Source organism: Halichoerus grypus, chromosome 4, assembly GCF_964656455.1.
Source record: "Halichoerus grypus chromosome 4, mHalGry1.hap1.1, whole genome shotgun sequence".
Taxonomy (NCBI): domain Eukaryota; kingdom Metazoa; phylum Chordata; class Mammalia; order Carnivora; family Phocidae; genus Halichoerus; species Halichoerus grypus.
In genome coordinates, this window is record NC_135715.1 from 170,551,560 (window position 1) to 170,572,847 (window position 21,288).

General features: G+C 34.2%; 1 protein-coding gene across 4 annotated transcripts in view; it reads right to left on the bottom strand.

The window, feature by feature from the left end:
* IKZF2 (IKAROS family zinc finger 2) overlaps positions 1–21,288 on the bottom strand; it is a 153,220-nt gene that overhangs the window by 23,299 nt on the left and 108,633 nt on the right. The window lies entirely within an intron of this gene.

Genomic DNA, 21,288 nt, shown 5'->3' on the forward strand with positions numbered 1-21,288 from the left:
TGATAGTAACATTTTCTTCTTCTTCTTCTTTTTTTTTTCTAATGCATTTCACATTCAGGAAATGAATTATTTCCTAGTAGCCAGAGAACCGTATCTCAGTATGCCAGGTAAAATACTTCGATGCTCACATTAAAAAAAAAAACAAAAACAAAACACTTCCAAAGAAGCAAAACACACTTCTGGAAAGAGACATGCTTTACTGTATGACAATTCACAAGGATATCACAGAGCACTTTGATTCTTGGTTTTGAATGAATACAGAAAAAACATAAAACACCAGCTGGTCTGTGCCAAAGCCCTCGGTAGTGAAGTGCAGTGTGAATCAGGTCAGTGGCCCTCATCGGACATAGGAATCACTTTGTTTTGCCCAGAGGACAAACAGACCACTCTTTTTTATAGTCAAAGATAGTATCCCTAACTCCAGTCACCTTACAAGCCCATGCTATGACACTGGTCACAAGTGCAATTAAAATACTGTAACAAGGCAAGGTATTCAGAGCTGCACAGAAATTTCACTATACTGATTAAAAACAAAAGCCAGAAAAATAAAAACCCACCAAATTTTTAAATTGTATTTGAGGTGCACATAAACTCCATTATTTCATGATCATAATTTTTGTAAATAGTTTTAAATAAAAGCTATCTAAAGCAGGATTAGTCATTTCTAAAAACACAAAGCAAATGAAGTTCTATTTTTCAGAACCAAGAATTTTTATATATTGAACCAAGGTATCTCTGTATATTGCAAAGAATCTTTATCACTGTGTGAGAACATTAAAAATGACAAGAACATACTTTTAGTCAAAAACTTTTCACATAAATAGTGTAAATATATTTACATATAATTGCATTTTAAGATATGGGGTTACATATTACAAAAAGCTTTTGTTTGCTATCACTATTACTTAATTTTGGGGTTTTTTAGTGTTGTTTCTTTAGAAATAAACGAATTTGCACTAAACAAGTCTACTAACTAGTACTTATTAAGCACATACACTGTGCTTAAGAGCCCACCGTCAACTAGTTTCATCGTCTCTGTCTTCCCCCTTTATCGGTCCTGTTGCATTGTGTCCTAGGACACCTGTTGTACTATGAACATATCATCCTATACTTTCTTCCCCTTATTTATATAAACCTTATACCTTCTGAACTTCATTTAAACATAGTTCCCTTCCACTCCCCTTGGCTCACAGCCCTCAATAAATTTCTAACTCACCCACCAAAGAAGAAAAGACAGTATACTTTTTACTGTTTTCGAAACTCATTTTTTTTTTTACTAACCTCATTTTTGAAGTCTATCCTTTCTGTTTTACTTCAGCTTCTCCCATTTGACATCTGTTTTAAAACATCACTCTTTCCTCTTCATCCCAATTTGAGCAAATTGTTCTAGAAGTATAACCTCAATTTCCCCAAAATCTTGATCTGTGTTCCACTACAGCAATCCACATGCTGGGCAACATATGTTGGACTTTGATATCCTGTAACTGTTTTATCTCCAAGACATTTACTTTGGAAATGCTCCATTTTATCCTTCTGCCTCTCTCATCTAATACATATTTGTTAAAAACCTACTGTGTACCAACAACACTGTGATGAGGCTGGAATATAAAGTAGAGAACAAATTCTCACAGTGCCTATCCTCAAGCAACTGACTGGTGAGGCAGACAGGCATTTAACAAATATACAAGCAATATATTACAAATTGTGGTAGATTCTATAGAGCAAAAGAATGTCATGTTAGCCTAACACGGAGGACCTAATTTAGTTTGAGAAGGTTGGACAGGAAGGTCTGCCCGAGGTAGGAACACTTCTGCTGATAATTGAAGGAAAAGTTAAGTTAATCAGATAATGGGGGGGGGCGGGTAGAGTGGAGGAGAGGCAGTGTTTCAGGATTTCCGGGAACTGCCGTCATCCTTTTATTTGTTTTCATGTACTTAGCTCCTTCAAAGTCTAGATCATGCCCTTACTACTCTTTTGAAAATGATTTTCAAACATCAACAACAATCCCTGCCAGATCCAAGGCTCTACTAGCCCCACAAGACCACTTCCTGTCAGTTCTTTGATATTTCTTAAAAATCAAGTTCACGAAAATATTGTTTACATTTACTCCCTATATACGATAAGTTTATTTGTGTGATATTTATAAACCATCCGTTAATATGTGTAACACATTATTTTGCATTATTTTTATAAATTTTATTACATTCTCACCATCTGAAACGTCTTCATTCTGATATTACTGAGACATTTTTATAAAGTCATCAATAGCCTCTGAATCACTAAATCCAGCGGATTTGATTCTAAATCTTCCTAATTTCTTGGCCACTTTCAAACTTTCGTTTGCCTTGAATCACTTGTTTTAGCTTCTGGGATCAAATTCTATGATCCCCCTCACTGGCTTCTCAACCTCTTCCTACCTGGCAAATAGATACGTAACTTCTGATTCTCTTCTCACTATAATAGTCTCCCCCTGTTCCCTCTAGATTAAGCCCTCATTTCTGTGAAATGTCCAGATCAGGCCTGGAATAGGTTCCCATGTTTGTAAGCTGCTACTGGTCATTTAAACCTTTTTAGAATGATCTTGGTGAACCCAAAGATGGAGTTTTCTCCTCTGTGCTCTCACAGTACTCTGTCCATAGTCTGTTGATGCATTACTTATGATAATTTCACTGTGATAATCCGTATGATATCTATTCATCTCCCTAATTCCAAAAAAATGAGCTTGTCCTAAGAACAGAGGTCATGTTTTACTCAATTTTGAATGGATTGTGCTATGGTGGTTATTAAACATAGGAGATACTCAATACGTATTTGCTGAGTGACTGCACTTCAAACTCATACTTTCAAATGCCTTGTGAGTACTGCCTTATGCATATTCCTCTGAAATCTAAAATTCAACATATCCAAAATTATCTTCCTCCACAAGACTACTTCTTTATTCTGACTGTTCTTTTGTGCCACTGTTACCACTGTTTTAATAATCCAGACTTGGAACAGGCAGCTCCTTTTGTTGCCCCCTTACCTCTTTTTCCACATCCAAGTAATTGCTAAATACTATAGACTCAACTCCTTCAATGTTTCTCAAGTTTATCCTTCCTTTTCAATTCCACAACCAATATGCATGTTCAGTTCTTCATTATCACTAGCCTGGGCTAGCATAATAGACTTCAAACCAGGTGTTCTCTCATATAATTATTTAGTCCCCTCCTTAAAAACCTTTACTGACTCTTAATTTCTATCGAACAAAGTCCAAATCCCTTTACCTGGCATCCAGTACCCTACACTAACTGGTCCCAAAGCATACATCCCATCTTCTACCCCAGGATCTGGCCAAAATCACCATGAGCTTTTACACTTGAGTCTTAGTTCTTTCTGGAATGGCTTCATACAACTTGGGTTTCTTGAAATCCATTCATTCTTCCATTCCCAAATTCCCTAACCTTCCATCTAAAAGTGATCTTTCCCATGAAAGAATCATAACCATATTGGCTCCACACCTAGGAAACATAACATTCTATCTTGTATTTGTGGCTATGTATACATTCATTTTGATCTCCCATGTTAGACTGTGACCTTCTTGAGAAACTGGAGCAATGTCTTGTATATCTTTGTAACCTGCAATAAGTTTAGTATGGTGATTTGTTCACAGAAAGAATAGGTCGGGTTTTCATTAATAACATCATTTCTTATCTCTTTAAATATTTTTCTCTCACTGGTTTTCCTTAAATTTCACTAAATTTCCAATTTTCAAAGCAATGCATCTGTATAAAAATATGAAAATTCACCAAAAATTATTCATAATTACACAATTTAGAGATAACTATCTTTAACATTTTTATCCTCTTGTATTTTTTATGTACATGCAAAGACATATTTTGTTATGAAATTGTCACTTTATACACTGTATTTATACTCTGCTTATTTTACTGAATATGTCTTGAACATTTCCCTATGTTATAATATTTTTGTTGCTGAAGTTAGAGGACAAATTTTTCCTGGATAATAGAATTATGATAATGTTGAATTACTTAGTTTGCTTAGCATTCCTAGTCCTTTTCTTATTTAATAATTATTTCTCTTTTTACTATAGTTATATATGCCCAAACCTGAGAAAATCAAGTAGTCCTAGAGGGCATTTAATGAAATACACAGTCTCCCCTTCCCCCCCACCCCCAATCTAATCATAATCTAGTTTTCTGTCCTCTTTTTGGAATTTCTATTAGTTTGATGTTAGAACTTCTGGACTGATTCTTTAAATTTCTTATGTTTTTCCCCTCATACTGATTGTCCTTTTACTCTTTTGACTTTAAAAAACTTCACCTTTTTCTTTGAATCTTTCTGCTAAATGTTTTCTGGTTATCACGCATTTTAATTTCTAAGAGCTCTTTCCTGTTTTTTTGTTCTTTTTTTTAAAATAGAATTCTGTTTTTATTTGTGCCCAAAACTTACCTCTCTGAGCCTTTTTTCTTTTTAAATTTTCTTCCCTCTTTATATTGTCTCTTTTCTCTGAGACTTTTTCTTTTTATATTGTTCCCTGTACTGGAGGACTTTCTTAAATGTCTGGTCCCTGAATATTTATTGTTCATTCATATTGAACAGTGAGGTACTAAAAAGCTAACTGGAAGTTCAAGAAACATAGGTGAAGTTTGTGAACTATTGCAGAGTGATCTCTTTATTGTTAGACCCCCATGTCTTCTCTTTCAATTTCCTTAGAGAAGATGCCTCTAATTTCCAATCCCAAGGGTGATAGAAGCTGTAATGTCTGTATTTTAGAAGGCAAGGAATGGCGCCACAAATTTAAATGTTCAATTGTGGTCTTTTACATAATCTCCTTGCTTGAAATCCTTTGTTGCCCACCCCCCCCACTCTCTCCTTTCCCTGGAGTCCCTAAGCCTGAACGTTTCCAATTCAATTTCTCCAATGCCTCCAAGCATTTATTTTCCTGTAAGGGGGAGGGGGAGGATTTCGTTGGCCGGCTGTACTGTGTGAGATTAGCTCTGCGGTCTAACAATTTTGTATGCGGATTTTGAAATACCTTTATATTTAGTCCAAAGCTCCATCCCTGACTTCAACGGTCCTGTTTCTTCCACTTTTCAGGATCACTAAAGGTTTCAGTCTTGTCTTACTGTCTGTTACCACTCCTTTCTCTGTCTGCTTTCCACCTTCCTCTTGGCTGCTATTCTATCCTTTCCCATTGTCCTTGATCTTATGAATATAAGCTTCTATAAACGTCTACTGTGATTTTAGTGGAGTTTTAAGAAGGAGTAGAGACAGATGTAGCTTTTAATTTCATCATGTTTAAACAGCAGTATATAATATCACTTTTATTGGTATGGTATAGTTCTGTAAGGATATATCATAACTCTTCATTTTAATAAAAAAGGGACATGATATATTAGGAAAGCTTAGCCACTGAAAGAGTAATCACACATTAGTAAGACGACGAATTTGTGGAAATGTAAAGTTGTATATATCCTCTTTTCTATTCTGTTATTTATTTAACTATTCTAACACAAAATTCCCTACCTATATTCAAAAACATTGTAGCTTAACCATTTGCAATGGATCTCAAAATGTGAACTGCAGGCTACCTATGTTAGAATTCCCTGGCATGTTTGTTAAAATGGAGATTCTTGGGTACCATGCTGGACCTAGAACTTCTGGGAGTGTTACCTGGAGGTCTGCATTTTTAACAAACTTCCCAAGTGGCTTCTTACATACTGAAGTTGGAAATAGTGGTTCTATAGAAAATCATAAATCATCATGTTCTCTAAGTCTGGAGTTGAGTTAAAATTTATTTTTAAGGTGAAGAATATTTTTCTTCACCTTGCTATAATGATCTTAATCGTATTATCAAAGGAGTTGAAATTAACTTTATAAGAAATTTCGGGATTAAGATCTGAAAAACCCTTGGATGAAGCTTCATTTTATTACTGGTAATAATACAAAAAAGAAATATTTTGATATGGAAGTTTACTCCTGTATGTTGATTACATATTTTGACGGTAATGATAGAGTTTAAACTAAACTTTGCATCAATTCTCCTTCAAACTGACCTGTGTGTCTGAATTCTAAAATTCAAGGGGAAAGTTATACTGACCCATTTTTCTTAAATTGCAAATTGTGCAGCTATCTTTTTAGAGGGCTATATGATGTTATTTCATCCTAGAAAAACAGCATAGAAATTAATCATATCCACTAATAAAAGATAAATAGTTTGCCAGGGCACTGATTGTGGGAGTCTATCTTTCCCGATTTCCACAGCACCACAATAAGTGCCAAAAGAAATGTGTTGTCGGAACACAGCTAAAACCTATTAAGTCATTTTTCCCCCCCTCCCCACATATAACTTTGAGAAGTCTTGGAGAAAAGACAGAGAGATGGAGAGAAAACAGTTGTATTCAAGTTCCCACTTTCCTTACTTGATAAAGTAGGGCTCAAACACATGGTAACAGCTTTACATTGGCTCTTCTAAGCAACCATCTTGCTTACAAATGTTTGTTACTCCTGAATTCTGAGTTACGATACATGTCGATTTTTATTTTTAAAAATCAGCTTTATTGAGGTATAATTTACATAAAATAAAATCCACCTACTTTATATAATTCAAGGAGTTTAGAAGTATATATAGTTGTGTAACCACTGCCACAATTAAAATACAGAACATGTCTGTTGCCCTAAAAATGTCATCTTGCTCCTTTGTACCAAATCCTTTGCAACCACTGATCTGCTTCTGTCACTACTGTTTTGCCTTGTTTTTTTAGGATTTCATATAAAGTGAATCATGCAGTATGTAGTCCTTTGTGTCTGTCTTTCATTCAGCATGATGATTCTGAGATTCATGTATTGGTAGTTTATTAATTTTTATGGCTGAGCAGTATTTCATCGTACAAATGTACCACAGTTTGTTAATCCACTCATTAGTTTAGGTTGTTTCTAGTTTATGGCTCTTAGGAATAAGCTTCTACCAACACTTGCAGGCAAGTCTTTTTTAAAATATGGATATCCAATTGTTCTAGCTCCATTTATAGAAAATATTATCTTTCCTCCTTAAATTATCTTAGTACCTTTGTTGAAAATCAATTGATCATATATTGTGAGTATATTTTTGGATTCTCTGTTCTATTCCATTGATCTCTGTGTCTATCTATCCACAAACTAAAAGAATAGATACTACTAACAGAGTTAGTCCTCAAATTAGGTAGTGTGAGTCACATACCTTTGCATTTTCTTTTCTTTCTTTCCTTCCTTTTTTTTTTTTTTAAGATAAGGAGAAGGGGCAGGACAAGCAGAGGGAGAGGGAGAATCTTAGGCGGCTCCACACCCAGCGTGGAGCCTGACATGGAACTCGATCTCATCAGCCTGAGGTCATGACCTGAGCTGAAATCAAGAGTCGGATGCTTAACTGACTGAACCACCCAGATGCCCCATGCTTTTTCAAAATTATTTTGGCTGTTTTAGATCTTCTGTATTTCCAAACAAATTTTGTAACCAGTTTGTTAATTTCTACAAAAAAGCCTGCTGGGATATTGATTGGGATTGTATTAAACCGATAGTTTTAATTTCTGGAGAATTAACATTTTAACAGTATTGAATCATTTAAACCAATCTTACCATTTATTTAGGTCTTTAATTTCTCTCAGCAATGTTTTTTTTTTATTTTTCTTGTACAAAATTACGTAAATCTATCTCTATGTAACTCATGTATTTTGGATGCTATAATAAATGATGTTGCTTTCTAAATTTCAGTTTCCAGTTGTCCACTGTGAGCACATAGAAATAAGTTTGATTTCTTTATATTGATGTTGCCTCTTATAATCTTAATGAAATCATTCATTAGTTTTAATTTTTGGGGGGGTCAATTCCTTGCTTTTTCTATATAGGTGATTATATCATCTAAAACTAAATATAGTCTTACTTATTCCAATGCAATTGGTATGTCTTTTATTTCTTTCTGTTGCCATACTGCATTGACAAGACGCCTAGTACAATGCTGAATAGAAGTGGAGAGATCTATTCTTGCCTTGTTCCTATTCTAACAGGTAAACTTTCATTCATTTATTAATAGTATAATGTTAGCTCAAAGTTTTCCAAAAATGGCTTTTACCATATTGGGGAAGTTCTTTCTGTTCTATTTCCGAGAATTTTTTTTATCATGAATAAACGCTGAATTACATCAAATGCTTTTTCTGCATCTTTGAAGATGATTTTTTTTTTTCCTTTCTTTCTCTCTTATTCTTTCTTTTTGGTCTCTTAATATGGGGAATTACACTGATATTCTTCTAATGTCAAATCAACTTTGAATCCCTGGGATAAACTCCAGTTGGTCGTGATATGTTATCCTTTTTTATGTATTTCTGGATTCTATTTGCTAAAATTTTGTTAAGGATTTCTGTTTCTGTGTTCATGAGGGATATGGCTATATAGTTTTCTTTTATTGCAGTTCCTTTGGTTTTGGTATCAGGGTAATGCTGAACTCAATCTGTTTGGAAGCATTTTTCCCCCTTCATTTTTTCCTTAGTGTTTCCTTAAATTACTTCTTCCTTGAATGTTTGACAGAATTTACAAGTGAAGTAATGTGGAGTTTTCTTTGTGGAAAGGTTTTTAACTATAATTTCAATTTCTAGAATAAATATAAGGCTATCATAGTATTTCTTTCTGAGTGAGCTTGGATAATTTCTGTGTTTCAAAGAATTTATTTCATCCACTTGAATTTATTGACATAAACTTATTCATAATATACCTGTATTATACTTCCAATGGCGATAGGAGTTTTAGTGACATCCAATTTTCATTTCTGATGTTGGTAAATTGAGTGTTGTGTTTTTGTACTGATTGATCTTGGCTAGAGGTTTATCTATTTTATTGATCTTTTCACAGAATCAGCCTTTGATTTCATTGATTTTTCTGTATCATTTTCCTATTTTCCCTTTAATTGATCTCTGCCTTTAAAATTATTATTTCCTTCCTTTACATTCTCTAGATTTAATTTGCTCTTTTGTAATATCTTAAGGAAGCTTAGTTAATTGGTTTGAGACCTTCTTTTTTTTTTTAAATATAAACACTTAATGCTATGCATTTTCCTCTAGTATCACTTCTGTTCTCATCATATTCACATTTTCTTTTATATTCTTGAACATATGGAGTATATTTATAACAACTGTTTTATCAACCTTGTCTGCTAATTTCACCATTTGGGCATTTCTGGGTCTATTTCTATTGATTGATTTTTCTCCTGATTATGGGTAATATTTTCTGCCTTCTATGTATATCTGTTAATTTTTTAGTGGCATTCTGGATTTTGTGAATTTTACATTAGTAGGTTCTAGATTTTGTTGCATTTCTTTAAACTGTGGTTCATTTATTCTTGTATGCCATTACATTACTTGGAGTCAGTTCAACCTTTTTGATGTTTGCTTTAATGCTTCAAGGCAGTTCCAGAGCATGCTTTAATCTAAAGACTACTTTAGTCCCAGTATGAAAGCGATAAACTTTCTGAGGATTTTACTCAATGACCTGACGATTACAAAGTCTTTCCACATTGGCTGGAGAGAATTGACTATTCTCACTGCTGTATGAACTCCAGGAATTGTTTGGCCTTCTGCTTTCTTCCTTTTCCCAGCTGCAGGTAGTTTCTTCATACACATAGGTAGATTACTATTTAGCCAAAGAGTCAAAGGGGCTTCTGCAAAACTCCAGAGTTTTTTCTGTGCAGTTTCCTCCTGATACTCCTCTATATTCTATACTCCAAGAGCATTGGTCTCCATGGATTCTGATCTGTCTCCAAATCAGCAAGACTGACTGGCTCTGTTTGGGTTTCCTGTTCCTAAGCATGGCTTGGAAACCGCTTCTAGGAAGTAAGCTCGGACAATCATAGGACTCACCACGTTTGTTTTTCTACTTTCTGGAATCCTAGTCCTGCAGTACCGATTGTTCAATGTCTGAAAGTCATTTAATATATTTTGTCTGGTGTTCTAATTGTTCAGAGCAGGGGGTAAATCTGGTTCCTAATACTTCATCATGTTTGAAAGCAAAAGTTATATATGTAATTGGGTTAAATACCAAAAAAGTCATGCTAACCTTGTAAATTTTGTTACCAATACAATTCAGGTAACTGAAATGAAGTTTATTATATATAAAGTTCTATAATATGTATTATAGTAAATAATAATATATAGTATAATAAATATTCTAAGACAGAAGATAGCAGGATTAGTGTTCCCAACTATCTCAAAAGTTAATATATAGTCTCCTTTGATCTACTATCCCTCACAAAAATCCTACACTAACAAAAAGAGAAGTATCAGTATATAACCTGTCAGAAATATAGATAGAGATTACTGAACTGACCTGAGCAATAAATCATAAATTGAAGATGCAGTAAATAAAATTTGACAGTCCTGACAATTCAATTCAATTAGAAAAAAATTTGCTAGCATTTGCTAGAATTTTCTCCATCTGTCATTATTAGGAATTAGAGATAAATACCTGCCCCTGTACTAAAACCCCGATATACCTACCCAAAAGGAAGAGCAAAGCAAATAACCATAAATAATTTTGAAGTAGGAATGTTTACCATAAATTCATAGGGTGTTATGAAGGTATATAGCACAATCAAGTCTCGTTCACTTATGTTTTCTTGAAATATGTCACTTCAAGAGTTATCCTAGTGAAACCTATAAAACAAATTACAATAGCACTAATATATGTGGTAAATGTTTTATTCTTTATATAGATGTATGTATGTTTACACATAAACATGCAAAAAACACATCTATATACAGAAAACATATTTACCATTTGTCATGATACATATAAAATCAGCAACAGCATCATGCATATAGCACATTCATTTTCCTTTAATAAAATTAAAAGCACCCACTGTCCTATAAATATTTATAATGCAAAAAAGGGAACTTGATATCTGATTTTACTTGACAATTGCTTACAGAATTAGAATTTACTCTGAAGAAAGATGAGTGCTGAAGTATGGCACAATTGATAATTTTTTTGTTTTTAGTACCCATAAGTTATAATATCTGAATTGGTTTTCTGCTTTATTGTATGAACCCTCTATATAAACAATTTTAATGTTCTCAATCCCTGTTGTTCTCAAAAAGGATTTTTCCAATTCATATTCACGCTGCTAGTGTATGAGAGAGCCTTTTGACCATACTCTCAAACAGAACTCTGATTAAAATAATAATTCTCTAATGTGCTAAGCCTGTGATCCTTAAATTTTAATGGGACACTGAAGCACACTCTGGGGAAGGATATTGTAAAGCAAGATAAGCACAGGATATTTTAAACTTTTTGAGGGAAATAATAATATTCAACATCCCTCAGACACCACACTAACTACTTGCTCACAATTTCAACATAGCACATTATAGTCTTTTCAATGATGTCACATCTCTGTGAAGCTAGGTTTCAGGAGTTGCAGCAACACAAAGCAGGTACTATGTGAAAATAAATGTGGAACAGGAAATGAGAGTGGAGGTATCCAGTCTACTTCCAAGATGTGGGAAGTTGTGCAGTGTCCAACAAGGTACACACTCCCATTAGTAAAAAATTGTGGCTGTTCAAGAATGAAATAAAAACATTATTTTGTCTTTCAATTTATATATATTTTCAGATTATTTTTTCAATTAATTGACAAAACCTTTTTGTTATCTATTATGCGCCAAGCACCATTCAAAGAGTTGGGGATACATTAATAAATAAGACAGAGGATGTCAATGATCTCACAGAGCTTACATTCAGATGACAGTGGGGAGAGACAGGCAACATGTGCATGAACAAAAAAATCCAAGATAACTGCAGATTCTGATTCAAGCTTTACAAGACTTTAAGACAGAGACAGCAAGATCGAGAATGAGTAGGGGGATGTTCTAGGTAGGGTGCTTATGGAAGGCCACTCCAAGGAGAAGCCATTTAAAGCAAATATCTGAAGGATAATGAGGCATCCATGCCAAGAACTGGGAAAGAGCTGAAGGGAGAGACTTCTAGGATCATCAGTGCAAAATCCCAAGAGTAGAAAGGAATAAAGGAACCTAGGGTGGCAAAAAACACAGAGCGAGGGATAGAGTGGTATATGATCAGACAGGAGGTGGGAAGCAGTTCCCCTATGATAGGCAGTTTGAGTTTATTAGAAGAGCAATGGAAGCCCATTAAAAGATTTTAAGCAGAGAAATCACATGATTTAAGCAGAGTTTCTAAAGAGAATTCTGGCTGCTATATCAAGAATAGATTGGAAAGCAGGAGTATGGTAGTGGGGATCATAGGCTCTTGGGGTCAGGCAAGGCAGAGTTTATATCCCAACTTTTCCTGAGTAAAAGTTGCATAAAATATGCAGATGTGGTTTTAATGGTAAGGTTTTTACTATATCAGAGCATAATTTTTTAAAAAGTACTCTCACAAAGATAATTTATACTGCTCTTAAATTTCTACATGTCTTCAAGCATTATGGAAATCTTTGTTTATTTCAGCATGATATGATCCTTTAGTTTTATTATACTGAGCATTTTGGTGTATGGATGTGTGTATGTGTGCGGTATGTTTAAAATAAAAATCCAAATAGTATACATTGTGGGCAAAATATGAATAAAGACATTAGGTAAAAGTATAGTAACCTCAATAAGATACAGCTTTACATAAAGAACCATACATATAATATTTAAAACTACAGATTGTGGGGATGTCAGGTAGCATCTCTCTTATTTATCTGTTTAAAAAAATTTTTTGAGTATAGTTGACACACAATGTTAAAATTAGTTTCAAGTGTACAACATAATGATTCAATTTCTCTATACATTATGCTATGCTCACCCTCTTTAAATTTGACTTTCCTTATCTGTAAAATAAGGCCCTCAAAATAGTGCTTGTCCATTAACTTTTATTTTTGTAATGGACTGACATTTATCTTTTACTAGGAAATACGTATAACCACCATCGACCTCTACAAATCTTAAACTAACTTTCTAGTTAATGCAAGAATGTTCAACTGAACATTCCTTCATATGATACAGTTTAAGGGATGCAGATGCAAAACAGAATAAGATCTCTTCTTTGAGATGCTGAACTTAGGATCTTTCATTCTTATTTATATACTTATCATCATGTTTCTGAACAAACTAAAGGGATTACCACTCTGATAGATGATTTATGCTACTCTAAAGATTTAATTATATTCTAAATATGTATTATTGGATTATAATGAATGATATTGGTTTTTATATACCTCATTTGTAAGTTTTTTTTTGTTTTTTTGTTTTACCATTTGGGAGTTTTCTTACAAGATTTGGCAAGACAGCACAGGCTGTGGATGAACAGGTTTTTTGACTCACATACACGGATCAAGTAGGAAAAATAAAAGGAGAGGGTGGAGGTTAGCTTACAAAAAAAAAAAAAACCCTCAAAAAAACAAAACAAAACAAAAAAACAGTGTGATGTGCCCTTTTGGACACTGAGTAATGAAGCTGGCATGTTGCCCTTCCACTTCTGCCATGAGTTCAAGAGTGCCAGGCCCATAGACTCAGGGACGTGGAAGAGAAAATATGAAATGGCCACAAATTCAGACTGTCCACATCAACATCCACGCAGGGTACAAAACTGTGCTAGTCAATCTGTAACGAGGACGTCTGTAGAAAACTGGGAAGAATGAGAAATAGCTCCACGATCCTTGCCTGTTTCTTTAGAATTCCTAACAGAGGTAAGAAGGAAAGGTTCCAGCAGTAGACTGATCTAAGAATGCACCAAAGTCAAGTACTACATCACACGAGTATGTATTGTAAGAAGAAAGACTTCTCTTTAATAATTCCTTCTGGAAATGTGTTTGAAATTTAAAGAAGCATGACGACTGATATTTGAAAAAAGAGATTGTGTATGCTATTTAGAAAAATTAATTTCTGAGGGATATATAAGGTAGAGTATATAATGACTATTGGTCTGGAAAAGAAAAGTGTTCTACTTATTGGATAGAAATCACACGGATAGCCTTACCAGCTAGCTTGACTGAGGGTGGTTTTTCCCTCCTGATCATATTTCAATGGGCAGGGCCTTAAGGGTGTGTTTGAAGAGTCAGGAATGAAAATACTAATCCCATCCCCTCTCTCCAGTGTTTATTGCAAAGCATAGAGAGAGGCACCACGGGCATCATTATCAGGACTTGGGTGAAATCAGCACAGCACAGTTATGCAAATCATGTGTGCAACTGACACTGCTTGTGTATTATCAGTGTAATCCACCTCTTTCGAGCACCTCCAGGAAGGAAAGGAGGGGTGGAGGGTGGGGAAAGTTCACACTTGGGAGATCACCCAGAAAGTGGGCCAGGTGCCAGGTCTACAATCAGGTGAAAACAGTTCCTTCTCATGGGAAGTCTGCAGGACAAATTATACTACACTTAATGCATCATCACTGTTATGAATGAGCTACACTAGATTCAATTTCTGAACGACCATAATTTAATCCAATTTGTCTATCATTATATCGGGCCATGGAGTAGTATTTTTAAAATGAGTCTCTTTGACAAATCTGATAGAAAAGTCATGATGATCTTGTTTCAAAATAATGTCAATATGAAAATAACTGATAATGATAATCTTTTAGCCAAGTACCTAATTTTCAGACATGTTTTACTCTGCACTCATTTCACAATCAAATTGTTAACATTCAAAGGTCTATAACCTGCAGCAATTCCATGTTATACAAATAATTTTGTATGTATACAAACTAAAGGTACTTATTTACATACTTTTTTCTGGCAGTCACCTCAAAAAATGAAGCAATACTGAAGCGAACATTAAGGATTGGGGGGAAAATCTATGAAAAAGACAGTAGAAGGCAAAAGGAGACATAAGAGGGAAAGATAATTTAATAAAACAAGACGGAGAGCAATTACAAAGGCTATATGCACTTTAGAATCCCTTCTAGTTTATGGAATTCCTGATCAGTCCACAATTAAAGGAAATGATGTGGCTGCGGTAGTGAATCCCGTAGCAAGACATGACAATATATTTGAAAGCATTTCATTCTTATGGTGAATTAACAGACTGTCCCATGTGAGAAGACTTAAAACTAGAGCATTTGACATTAAGTTGTTTCTTTAATAATATGGTCAAAGGTTAGCTCTGTCTCACTCCAAGCCAGATACTACTTTTGAGCTTTATTTTTAAGAATTTGAAGATGAGGAGTTATCTCCTCTTAGCAGTTTCTCTCAGAGGATGTAGTTTAAACTTTAAAAATGCCTGTTGGTTGGTTAACATTCTACTAAAGGTGAATGTTCAAATATATTCAAAAACAGGCAGAGTCATATTTTATAGGTATTTTCTCATAATAGTTAAAAGCATAACTGAATAAAAGATAGAGTTAAAAATAACGGAAAATGTGTAAATGAATTTGTGGCAGTGCAGTATTTAACTGATAATGTTTTCAAAAAATCAATACTGGGAACTAATACAAGTATTCAATACTTCTGAGCTATTTTTATGGGAAAAATATAGTCCTTGGGATTACAGGGTCTTGAAAAATAAAAAGGCAGTCCTTGTATAATAGAATTAAAAAATGTACAGCGAGGGGGAAGTTATTGTTGTTTTAACAGATGGATATTTATATGGTACATCTGGTCCAGTTGCTTTTTATAGGACAAAATAGTTTTAAACTGACAATTAGACATAAAGCACAAACTTCTTAGGCTAAAAATTGTCCAACACTGAATAGGTTACAAAGTAATATTGTAAAAATCAACATCCCTAAGGTGTTCGGAAATAAGCTAGATATGTGTTTAGAATAACATAGGCTTATTGACCCTACGTAAAAAGATGAAGACTTCATGACACTGGAAGTTTCTTCAAACGGCTCTAACTCCAGGGTTATGTGATATATCTGCATATATACAGATATATGTACAGATATGGATGATACAAACATATCATGTAACCTAATTTTATAAAGTATTTATTTTTAGATGATATATCCAAATAAAGAATTATATAATAAGTATTGGTTTAAGTGAAAGCTAAGGTTTTCCTCAGAATATTATACGTAAGTCTTATTGAAAACCAAAGGAATTATTTTTTAAAAAATGAGAAGAACAAAAAAAAAAAAGTAATTTTGGGGCGCCTGGGTGGTTCAGTAGGTTAAGTGGCCGACTCTGGATTTGGGCTCAGGTCATGATCCCAGGGTCCTGGGATCAGAGCCCTGCATTGGGCTTTGTGCTCAGCAGGGAGTCTGAGGATTTTCTCTCTCTCCCTCTCACTTTGCCCTTCCCCTCTGGCCCACTCACTCTCTCATAAATAAATCTTTAAAAAAAATAAATTCCTACACTTCTCTGCTTACTCAAAGATATTTTATTTAAATATCTCTGAATAATACTTTAGTGTTACAACAAGCAAGCATCTTTGAAAATATCTGAGTGTTAAGGAATATTTGTTTTTTTTAGAATATAAGAGATAATAAATTTCCTTGGGACATTAGGATTTTTCATTTTCATAGTTTTTAAAAGATTCCATTTTTAAGCAATAAATAATTTTTGTAATAATCCGAATCCAGTACAATTCTATGGACACCTGAATTTTAAATACGGCATAAAAACATTTGAGACTGTGAGAGAGATATTCTTACTTTTTCTTCCTTGCAGTTTATACATAACAATTTATAATGTATATATACTATACAAATTTCCATATATTAAAAATAATCTTCTATCCTGTTTTAAATATTTAATTTGGACACAGCATTACAGTATGTGACACATATACCTGAAATGCTAATTAGAAAAAAATATGCAATTCTAGTTCCTCCTAGATTAAAAAAAAAAAATAACAAGTATGCTAAGTATTATTTTGATTAATAGGGGTCCAAGACTTAATTGAAATACTATTTCCCCAGTGTATTGGGTATAATAAAGACAATTAAAAAGAGCAATATATAAAGTATGAAGCACACTAATCAAATTTCTAGGAATGAAAGGACTATAATTACTTGTTAAAGTAAAAATCTAAGAGACAAAACTAAAAAAAAAATCATTTTTTTGTAGCAGGAGTACTGATTTACTGATTCATCATTAAAAACTCACATAATATTTTAAATGTCATATGTTATAAATTTACATTAAGCAAATCAGATAATTTGGTAAATCTTAAGATTAATTGATAGTGTTTTAAATATAAACCAGTAGCTTTTATTTTCCTATACCCTTATAATGTATACCAGAGTATACATTATTTTCTCACTGGGCCAAAAAATTTGACTGTGATCTTCAGCTGATATATCGCTGATGATACATTCATTTTCTCGCTGGGCCAAAAAATTTGACTGTGATCTTCAGCTGATATATCGCTGATGATACATTCCAATTCTTTTTTTGTTTTTTTGTTTTGTTTTTTTAAGATTTTATTTATTTGAGAGAGAGAGAATGAGTGAGAGAGAGCACGCACATGAGAGAGGGGAGGGTCAGAGGGAGAAGCAGACTCCCTGCTCAGCAGGGAGCCCGATGCAGGACTCGATCCCGGAACTCCAGGATCATGACCTGAGCCGAAGGCAGTCGCTTAACCAACTGAGCCACCCAGGCATCCCACATTCCAATTCTTTATTTCTCTCTCCTTCCCATTCCCTCCCACTCCCTCTTAGAATGTCATTTAAATTTCACATGTAAAAAGATGTTTTTTTTTTCCTTTCTCAGCCAGTCATTTTGTTTTGAGTGTTACAAAAAGCAAAAGTAGAAAGAGGGTTTCATTTGCTAGATATGTTTAAATTTAGCCAACATATTGCAATAAAATAAAGCAATTCTAATGAAATATCCAGCATCAAGACAAGTAGGATAGCTCTAAATAACCCATAATAAATGAAAATGGTTTTAAAAAACAAAACATCACACGCTGATGATTGCTATACAAACTAAGATTCTGTCATTTCACCTTTTTCTTTTTTCGTGAATGGACACTATTTCAGAAATAGGATACATCACTGCTATAACCGAAGCAAGAAAGGTTATGATTTCTTTTGTTATTATCTTAAGAAGTGGGGAATAAAATATGGGAGTTACTGACAAAAATTATCTGCTACCGAAAAAAGCCTTATCATATTAATCTGATATGTTTCCATAAGTAATAAAATTATACTATTCAAAAATTATTGTTAGAAAACAAACATTTCCATGGCAAATACTGCTAAACACTACTGAAGTATTATTATTCTTTAAGGGGTTCTGATTTATTATCTGTAAAACTGGACATCCTTCCAATTTTAAAAAAATGTTATCAATGATTGTAATAAAAATTTAAAGCATTCAATCAAATCAAGTAACCGGGGTTTTGTAAACTAAAACCCATTTTCTATGCCAGTGTAAAAAATATTATTCAGGTACTAATTAGCAAAGGTGAGGGAGGGAAAATTCAACATTGTTTTACACTTTTGCTGGTGTTCAGCACAACAGATGGGGCTTTGTAAAAAGTACTTTTAAATGGGAATGTGTTTTAAGTAAACTTCTGCATACCTGGAGCTAAAAGTACAAAATCAGAAACTGTCTATATCAAGGCTATCTCTTAAATATAGGTTAGCAGATAGTTGCAGAGAAGTAATAGTGGTGCTCTGAAGATCACTGGAAAAACTTAAAACCTATTCCATTTTTTGCAAATCTATCTGAAAGTTAAACCACAGCAAACTATAAGAAAAAAAAGTGGGGGTGGGGACCACTCTTTTACTCTTCAAGATTTGGTTGTAGTGAATAATCAGCAGCCAAGTTCAGGGAGAAAAGATAATACATTGTATTTAGCATCACATAATATTGGGAGCATGGGGAGATTTAAAGATCAAATTAAGTGACTTGACAAAGTCATATAAATAATTTGCACTGAGCCCATTCCAAACTCAGATGTTTTGACCTCTTCTAAATGTACTTTTTTTTGTTATTTTGAGTTAATAAAGTTTTATAGAATAAACATATGGGGATGTATCATTTATCCCATAACATATAGATTTTGGAGTTTGACGGTCTTGGTGTGACTCTAGGCTCTGGCAGTGAGACCTCTCTGAGCCTCAGTCTCTTCACCTGTAAAATAAAAATAATAACAGCAAAAAGCTCTCTTGACTGACTGCTTCTTCCCGAAACACTGAATTCCTGGCGCTTGTAGGCCCCTCTTTGCATGCCCCACATAAACACTTCTAGTGGTTGAATTAGAGAGTCACTAAGAGTCAGTTTAGTTCTAGCCAAACCTATTTATGCTGGCTCTACCTGCTATTATAATTATGTAAATTATTTAAATATATATTTCAAGGAAATAAGTACAAAAAAATTGTTTCTAAAAACTAATTTTGTCACTTTGGAAAGATTCAGTAAAGATGAGTTGATTTAAAAAATGCTAAAGAATTAGAGGTGGGCAAAGATACTCATAAAAATTAGTGAGAAATCTTAAAAATTTAATAGAAGTCTGATGGCATCACAAGGGTCTAAGTTCTTAAAGACACTGAAAATGGAATTAGAGATGATGCATTATGTTTTTACATTTTAAAAATATAAATGTAAGGACTTCTACCAAAAAAATTTCTCATGTTGCTAGACTTACTGCTGTTAATCAATAAAATATCTAGCTTTGCTCATGTCAGATAAAAGGGCTTTAATTAAAGAAATAATCCTGGGAAGTGCTTAGTGCAGTGCCCAGTGTCTAGGGAGGGCTCAAGAAATGCCAGATATCATCTGTAAATAACCTAACTATTAGGACTATACAATCAAAACCAAGACACTACCTGGTATCATCTAAAGTATGCAAGTAGAGTTCCAAATAGGGAATTTCAGCTTGTATGGGATCATACATGGAAAAAAGAAAGGGCTAGCATTTACTGAATATATTTTTTAAGTGTTTTTTTTTCATTTAACACATTAAGTGTACATCAATGCCAGGCTCTTTGTTACCAACCTAGTAGATGGAAAATTTTCAAATCTAAAATATAGGAAGCAAAGATGCAATATTAATACTATAGAACACAATAACTAACTAAAACATTGGATAGTCATTACCCAAAGTGGGGGGAGGGGAGGAGGAAGCAAAATATTTTGTACTGATAATATTCATAAAAAACAGAAATAATAAAATCATTACATTATGCTTAATACCCTATGCTAGTAATTTTAAGCACTAGTTCCTAAATTTTAGTCAATCTGTGGCATATTCTGTGTCACCTTCATAGCCATTTTCTCCCTTAGAAAGCTAATTTCTATTGGCTTTATCAGTAGGCTCTTTTGTCCTCTGGCTTCTTGTTAGCTTCAGTTAATGTGAGGCATCAGCAAAAGACTAGACGGTGGAAAAACTGCGGTCAAGGTGCTTATTCCTCAGTCACAGGTTAGCAGGGGTACATTCCTCTACCGAAGGTCAGTGTTTAAGACCCATCTCCTACTTCTCTTAATTCTAGTGATCTCTTGATCCCTTTGTCCCTCCAGACATAAGGGTTGCTAATGGCTTCTTGCTATGGCTAGCCTTGTAGTGAGTGCTTCAACCATCCTTTGTTGGTTTCCTTTATGCCTCACTATTCTCTTGTAAATATTACGATGAATGTCTCCACATTTTTCCCATTTGAGTGTCTCATTACTCCTGTCAGGGCCTTGATTGATAATTACTGGTAGCAGGAGTGGCCCCAAGGCCTCAGAGAATCAAAATGGCATTCCAGCACTGAGTTGCTCAATTTGAAGAGAACAGAATAGCTTTCTTACTGGGGAATTAATGGAAAACTAATTCTAGGTATTTGCTGGCAATATGATTACCCAAATTATTACTGCTGGTAGCATGTGGCCTTTACTTGCTTAAGTGACAATGGTGGTGTGTAGAGTGAAGACTGTAGTGTGATATGGCTAATTCTGATGGTCCTAAGGATTACACAAAGGAGAAAGGACAGTTTGAAGGTCTTGAATGCTCCCTTTATGTCAGAACAGAAGTTGGAATATCAAAGTCCTCTGTCAGCTTTAAAAGAGTCCTTATTTACTTAAGCCTCAGGGCAAATAAGGCTGAAAACCAACTCCAGAATCTGATTTGAAGGGTTACTGAATTGCCGTACTAAATAAAATGGGCAATACCAATACAACAGGTCTTGGCAATGGACTAGTGAAACATGGAATGGTACTATCAGATCAAATACTAAGGCTCAGAATGTTGAGCCCCCAAACACTTCCAAACCACTCTTGCTGGAAGACACAGTCCTCACTCCCTACCTTTCCATCTAAGGAAACTAATGCTCCATAAATCAGCATTCCCATAAAGTCAGAAGACTTTCGATTGCTTCAGCTGAGGCAAGAACCCA